The following is an 8,070-nucleotide window of genomic DNA, read 5'->3' as shown; positions in this document are numbered from 1 at the left end:
TTAAAGAAAGAAATTGAAGAAGATACAAATAAATGGAGACATATATTGTGCTCATAAATAGGATAAATTAACATTGTTAAAATGTCCATACTACCCAAAATGATCTATAGATTCAATGCAATCCCTATCAAAATACCAATGGTATTTTTCACAGAACTATTGTGAAAAAAGAACAAAGTTGGAGATATCACACTACCTGATATCAAACTATACAAGGCAACAGTAATCAAAATAGCATGGTACTGGCATAAAAACAGACACATAGATCAATGGAAGAGAACAGAGTGCCCAGAAATAAACCTATGGCTATATGGTCAATTAATCTATGACAAAGAGAGGGGAATATACCATGGGATAAAGACAGCCTATTCAACAAATGGTATTGGGAAAACTGAACAAATACATGCAAAAAAAAAAAAAAAAATGAAACTAGACCACTTTCTTACACCAATATGAGAATAAACTCAAAATGGATTAAAGACAGATGTAAGATCTGAAACCATAAAACTCCTAGAAGAAAACATAGGCAGTAAACTCTCTGACTATGTTCTTAGTAATATTTTTTTCTGATATATTTCCTGGGGCAAAGGAAACAAAAGAAAAAATAAACAAATAAGACTATGTCAAACTAAAAAGTTTTTGCACAGCAAAGGAAACCATCTACAACCTACCAAATGGGAAAAGATATTTGACACATCCAATAAGGCGTTAATATCCAAAATTTATAAAGAACTCATACAACACAACACCAAAAAAAAAACCCTCAAATAATCCAATTAGAAATGGGCAGAGGACCTGAACAGACATTTCTCTAAAGGGAACATATCGATGGCCAATTCACATATGAAAAGATGTTCAATATCACTAATCATCAGAGAAATGCAAATTAAAACTACAATGAAATATCACCTCACACCCGTCAGAATGGTTACCACCAACAAATCAACAGAAAAGATGTGGATAAAAGGGAACTCTTGTGAACTGTTGGTGGGATTGCAAATTGGTACAGCCACTACGGAAAACAACATGGAGGTTACTCAAAAATTGAAAGTAGAACTACCTTATGACCCAGCAATTCCACTACTGGGTGTTTATCTGAAGAAATTCAAAGCATTAATTTAAAAAGATACATGCACTCTCATGTTTACTGCAGCATTATTTGCATTAGACAAGATATGAAAGCAGTGTAAGTGTCCATCAGTAAATGACAGGAGAGAGAAGAGGTGGCACTTAGACACAATGGAATATTACTCAGCCATAAAAATAAATAAATTTTTAACATTCGTGACAGCATAAATGGACCTGGAGAGTATTATTCTTGGTGAAATAAGACAGACAAAGACAAATCCATATGATCCCACTTATATGTGGAATCTAAAGAACAAAATAAATGAACAAATGAAATGGAAACAGACTCATAGACAGAGAATAAATTTGGGAGGAGGAAGGTGAAGGGATTAAAAAGTAAAAATTAGGAGTTACAAAATAGTCATGGGAATGTAAAGTACACCATAAGAAATGTAGACAATAATATTGTAATAACTATGTATAGTGCCAGGTGGGTACTAGACTAATTGGGTAGAGGAGGTCACTTCATATATTATATAAATGTCTAACCACTACGCTGTACATCCGAAACTAATATAAAATAATATTGAATGTCAGCTCTAATTGAAAAATTTTTAAATGAGAGAAAAAAATTAAAATAAAAAGGACCTGTTGAATAGGCACCAGCCTGAAGTGAATACCATGAGTAGCCTAAGTATGACACGTCACCTTATCGTCACACTCCAAGGAACTTGGCTAGCCTCTATGGAAAACCCTGAGTACCCCGACTCCATGGGGTAGGGTCTTGCTCTGCTTCATGTCTGTGCCTGGCACGATACCTTGTTTAGCGTAGGTTTATCATCACATTTGTAGACGGAGCGGATGAAGTCTTGAAGAAAAGAGGGAGACAGAGAGGAAAAAAGGGAGGAAGTGAGGAAAGGAGGAAGGCACAAAGGAAACAGCCCTCTTGGTTAGTAGCTAACATCTTTGCCTCTTGGTTTTGCATCTTCTTGGCTGTTTCTTTATTCTCAGCACTCCCTAACCCATCTTCCCAGGATGAAAAAAAAGCATCCAACATGACACTTCCAAAAGATTAATATTTTCATTTCAACATTTCTGAAAGTATTTCAATGAAATTGCTTTCAAATGGTTTATTTTATATTAGATCATTGAGAGATAGATTAATGTCATAAACGTAGGTACTAGCAAGCAATATTTTTGTCTACTATGTGCACATACTATATATTTCATAACCTCTGATAACTTAAAGTCACTAATTTAAGTCAAATTAGAGAAAGGGCAGTATAATAATTACTATATTGCCACTCCTTCTTGATAACAAATGAGGCTTTTTTTTCCTCCACCAGTATATAATGGTGTGCTTTTTCTTTGGCTAAGATATAATAGCACTGCTCTAACACGAACAAAAATATTTTTACTGGCTATGTTATTACTGAGAAATGCATTGGGAAAATGTAAAAATATTTCACCTTTATGTTGAAGAACATAAACATAGTAGATTAAATAAAATTTTCACAGCTCTTGACACGTGCCATATGTAATGCTTGGTAAACATCAAAGAGGCTTTTGCTTTTCCTGGGACTCAGAGACCAGAACTGGAGGGGAACTTGGATATTTAATGATTTACTCCCCAGCCCATCCCCAAGACATTGGGCAAATGAGACCTCAAGATGTTGAAGGACAATCTAAATTTACGTAATTAATTGAACAGCCAGGACAGGAAGCCTTGTTATCCAAGATCCAGCCCAGTGTTACTCCCACTACAAAATGCTGCCTGTTTGTGCTTCACTGCACACTGTTGGAAGTCAGCATAAGAAGTAAAGAGCTGAGGCTCTGAATCACGCCTACTGAACTTCAAGTCCAGACTCAGACTCTACCTCTGTGAGCCTGGGTGACGCATTTCAACTTACGCAAGTCCGAGTTTTTTCTATAAAAAGGAGACTCAATAGTGCCAGTCTCAAACATGTGTTCAAATATCAAGAGAAATAGGCTCACTGTAATTGTGAAGTAAATATCTAATTACTACTATTATTATTAGCACTATCATTAATTATTTTTCTTATTATTTAAACATGTAACACATGAAACTCTTAGTTTTGCTGATAACTTCTGAATATACTTGCTTTCTAAAATGGGAGTTGGAAGTTCTTATATACACTCATAAAACTCTGCTCAGAAAGCTTCTAAGTTAATTGACTCTAATGAACTAAATATTAAGTATGCTTCTTGACAATTTTGCAAATTAAAATAAATCCAAAAAGATGTTACTAAAACAATACGCTATGGACAAGTGTTGAACCTTGCCTTCAGAGACGTTAGAATCTAGTGGGAGGAAAAGACATGAACAGCAATAAGGCTTATAGAAGACAGAACGCGGTATATATCATGTAAGTGACGTGACGAATTGGGGCTTTGGGAACAGAGTAGGAAGAAATTCAGGTTGAAGAAAGCAAGACAGGCTTCATGGAAGAGAGAGCATTTAATCTGAGCCTAGAAAGGATGTAGAAATTAGAGGAAATGACCCAAGCTGTAAGTCTACCGTGTTCCAGGCATGTCCAAGTTGCATTTCCTAGGAATGTACAAAGTCCATGTTCCTCAGAAACATAGAGGATATCGGTAAGTACTGAATAGCACCATGTAGCTGAGTCACGTGTGCATGGGAGGTAGGAAGATGAGGAGAGTGAAAGATAAGGCTGGAAAGGTGAGTTTGAGCCAGAAAAGCATTATGGTAAGACATGTGGACTCTGAAATGCCAGACCACATGAATCCCAGATCTGCCTCTTTGGAGTCAAGTGGGCTTGCCAAATGCTCAAGCTCTCTGTGCTTCCATTTCCTCATTTATAACATGAGAATAATTGTAGGGCCTACATCATAGGGTGGTTGTGACAAGTAACCGAGTTACTACGTGTAAAGCATCTAGAACAGTACCTGGGATATAGAGTTTGGTCACTGTCAGAAATCATCATCACTGTCACCATCATTATCATCACCATCGTCGTCATCATCATCATCATCACATCATCATTGCCACCACTGGGGATGTTTAGATATTATATTGAAGATCTACAGAGAAACAATCATTGAAAGATACATCCTGGTCAAAGCACTACTTATGAAGATGACTTTGGTAGACTGCATATACTTAGTGATTTGACATCAAAAATGTATATGATTTACTATCATTAGAACTTTGGGAAATCTAGGTTACAGAAAAGAAAGATCAATTTGACTAGTAAATTAAAGACCTACGTTATAGTCCCGTACAAATTTTGTGTGCATGATTTTATCTTTTAACTACATAAGCAGTAGATAAATGCATTTTGGTTGTAAAAATGCAACCAGTACAGGAGCAAATAGAGTAAAAAGTAAAAGTTCCTTCATGCCCATCTCCCAGGTCCCGGGATAATCCATAGCTCCTTCAATGTTTAAGATGAGTGTTCTAAACTTGTTTCTACAAGTTTACAATTACAAGTACATGTAACTTTTAAGCTTTTTAAACTACTTTTCTCTTCAATTTTCCTTTCATTGAATAATATGTTTAAAGATCCTTATATGTAGTACAATAGATCTGTCTCATCCATTTTAACTGCTGCATAATATTCCAGATATTGCTATTCTTTACCCAACTTCAATAATCATTCTATTCATGAACATTCAGGTTTTATTTCCAGTTTTTCACTTTTATAAACAAGGCTACAGCAGACTAGTCTACACATATTTTTGTGCTCAGATATCACTATAGGACAGATATTCATAAGGACAACTCCTGATTCAAAGAACATATTCTTAACTTTTGATAGATTCTGCCATAATGGACTCTTAAAAGTTGGTACCAATTTACATAACCATCAAAAATGTGCGACAGTTTTTTAATAATTTAAATTTTAAAATTAATAATCAGGTTCAAATTCCAGACTAAAGATATAATTGATTACTCTAGGTCAATGTTTCTTACACTTTTTGGAGTCACGCATACCTTTGAGAATCTGATAAATGTTATGGATTTTATTTAAAGACAAGTGTATACAGACACAATTATACTGAATTTTTATAATTCAGTGAATGTTTCAGAGTCCCCAGAAGCTCAACTCAGGATTAAGAACCTCTATTCTGAATAAGTTGAAAGTTACGCATTCCGTGTGTATGATGAGTGAGCATTGGTACCCAGCCTGGGATATCTACATGTACCCTGGTGAATGCCTTTCTTTAGATCTTATTGCTTTTCTACCTAAAACATGTGGCATGAGACTGGGTAAAGCATTTGTCCCTTTACTGCACCTCCATCTGGCAGTGAAAATTCTGCCTTTATGTTCATCTTACTCAAGTCCTTTTGTCCTTCAGCCCTCAGTGAGCATGTGTTTGTGTCTGAGTGTGCGTTTGCGTGTGTTTGCTAATGCAGCTGTGCTCATAGAGAGTCTTTGTAGTTTGGAACTAGGCTGAATGGGTTCAAACTTCTGACTCTGACACTATGTGACCTTGCAGAGGTCACTTAACCATAGAAGCCACCACTTGCCGATAAATATTCTGTGATGACTGAAATGTTCTATAATCTGTCCTGTCCAGTACAGTAGTCCCTAGCAATCAAGATTATTGATCACTTTAAATGTGGCTAATGTTATTGAATAATAAAACTTTTAATTTTTTAAATTTTAATTAATTTAAATCAAAACCATTACATATGGCTAGTAGCTTCTACATTATTAGACAGTGAAAATCTAGTGTCTTTGTTTTCTTGTCTGCCAAATAGGAACAATAATAATTCCTACTTTATAGGAGTGCTATGAGGAATAAACTAAATATATGTATACAGTACTTACGGTAGCACCTGGTACATAGTAAGTGCTATGTAAGTCATTGCAATTACTATTATTGAGTACCAATTATGTATATAGTGCAATGTTAAATTATTGAGATATGATATGTGGCTCCCACTCTCAAGAAACTTAAAATCTCATTGAAGAGACTATATATTCATATGAATGTGTACACATACAAAGAGAGAAAGAGAGAGAAATAGAGTCAGCAGTACAAATGTTAAGTAATATTTCAAGTCAAAAACTTGTGCAATGTGTGACAAAATAGTACTGAAATAAGAGGTGATAAACTGAACTGCTTCGTGGCAGTACTGTGAATTAAACTACTGAACTGAGCTTTGACGGATGTATATGAGTCATTTAGTAAAAAAAGTGAGGAACAAAGGTTCAAAAACTAAGCTGGAAGAGGGAATAATAAAGGTTCATCAGAGGATGCAAAGTAAGCCTGTGTGGCAGGAAGGTTAATGGACATTAAGATTGGGTAGTACAATTAGAGTCAGATGACCAGAGATTTTCAATGGCGGGATAATGGATTAAATTTCATTCAATGGACAAAGGAAAAACATTTAAAGTTTTGAGAGTAGGCATGGTAGAATCTTCTGGATCAACAAGCCAGAGAAAAAGAGAGGCAGATTGCAGACATTTAGAGCAGGGGTCCCCAACCCTTGGGTCACGGACCGGTACCTGTCTGTGGCTTGCTAGGAACCGGGCAGCACAGCAGGAGGTGAGCTGTGGGCGAGCAAATGAAGCTTCATCTGTATTTGCAGCTGCTCCCCAGTGCTAGCATCACCGCCTCAGCTCCACTTCAGATCACCAGGCATTAGATTCTCATAGGTACCTGGTGCCAAAAAGGTTGGAGATTGCTGATTAGAGGATATGTCAGAAAAGTGAGGTCAGGCAATAGGAGGGTCAGGGACCGGCAACTGATGTTTGCTTGCTGTGAAGATCATCTTCAAATTTCTTCCCATACAGTCTTTCCTCACTTCCTTTGTCAGAGAATAAATCACTTTTCTAGCAACTCTGTCTGCAGTCTGTCTTCAAGCTTCCTCAGAGGTTTTGCTCTCTTTTATCTCCTCTCTCAACAGCAGAATTTTTAATGTTTTGTTATTCCTGCTGTTGTTCTGTTATTTTGATTATCAGAATAATAAGTACTCATTAGCAAAACTTTTTCAGTACTGAAAATGTTAAAAATGCAAAAAAATACATATTCCCACCAAGATCAACTACATCTTCAGTCTGATCTTTTCATGATTTACAAAATTCTTCTTGCATTTTTATGTATTTTTTCTTGAAATGCTGGGACCAGAACCGTGCCTTTTACAACATGCCAAAAATAGTATTTTACATTTGACAGGAGTTTAGTAAGTGTTCCTTCAATGAATAAAGAATGGGTGAAAAGTTAATGAGAATTTTATATGCCACAACTTACTTTAAAAGTATGGCATTTCTACTCTAAATATTTTACTGTGAATCGCTTTGGGAAATCCATACCTATTGCAAACACTTTATCACTTCTTCTCTAATGTCTAAATCATGCCAAAACTCTGATAAGTAAATACATAATAATAGGCAGATGAGGATACCCACATCCTTTTATTCATACTTTACTTGTGCCAACTAATCAAGCCAGTGTCTAAGTGCCTCATAAGATACCTGAGTAGACAAATACACCCTCTCTGTAGATAGTTTTACATGCTCTGTTGAGTTTGACTGTTGATGCCTATTAAAAATCACTCGACTAGACAAGTCTGCCAAAATGAAAAAGCTCAATTCTAGCTATAGACCCACGGCACTAAACTCAAACTTAAGGTGTTACCTGCTTCATTCAGGTCAAAAGCACTGGAGGATTAGGTCTGGGTCCTGCATTCTTGGTCACAAATACAGGGTTACAAGTTTGGTTCTGCTCATAGGTTTTAGTCACTCCATAAAATTGAGATGGATTTGGAAGCACTTTGCCCTATCAGAGATTTCGATCAGCAGATCTACCTAACATCAAATAAATTTGTGATCACTCTCAAAAGGGCAGCTAATAAACAAGATAAAATCTTCCTTGTGTGATATTCAATGGGTAATATAGTTAAAACATGGAGTTACATATTAATAAAAGAGAGTCATTTAGTTTACTATAAACACAAGCTAGAATGTCACAGCAAACCTTTAACTATGGTAAAATCAGTAAGTAAACTGA

General features: G+C 35.9%; 1 long non-coding RNA gene across 1 annotated transcript; it reads right to left on the bottom strand.

Moving 5' to 3' along the window:
• Positions 1–1,808: 1,808 nt before the first annotated feature.
• Positions 1,809–6,598, bottom strand: LOC111743413. The gene is made up of 3 exons (XR_002781692.1): positions 6,567–6,598; positions 3,997–4,131; positions 1,809–1,936 (listed from the first exon to the last, which is right to left on the bottom strand). It is a non-coding gene; the product is annotated as an uncharacterized LOC111743413 (long non-coding RNA).
• Between the last annotated feature and the right edge of the window lie 1,472 nt (positions 6,599–8,070).

Source organism: Pteropus vampyrus, unplaced genomic scaffold (genome assembly GCF_000151845.1).
Source record: "Pteropus vampyrus isolate Shadow unplaced genomic scaffold, Pvam_2.0 Scaffold113, whole genome shotgun sequence".
Taxonomy (NCBI): Eukaryota; Metazoa; Chordata; class Mammalia; order Chiroptera; family Pteropodidae; genus Pteropus; species Pteropus vampyrus.
The sequence above is the reverse complement of the archived record's forward strand: the minus strand, read 5'-3'. Positions and strand labels throughout refer to the sequence as shown.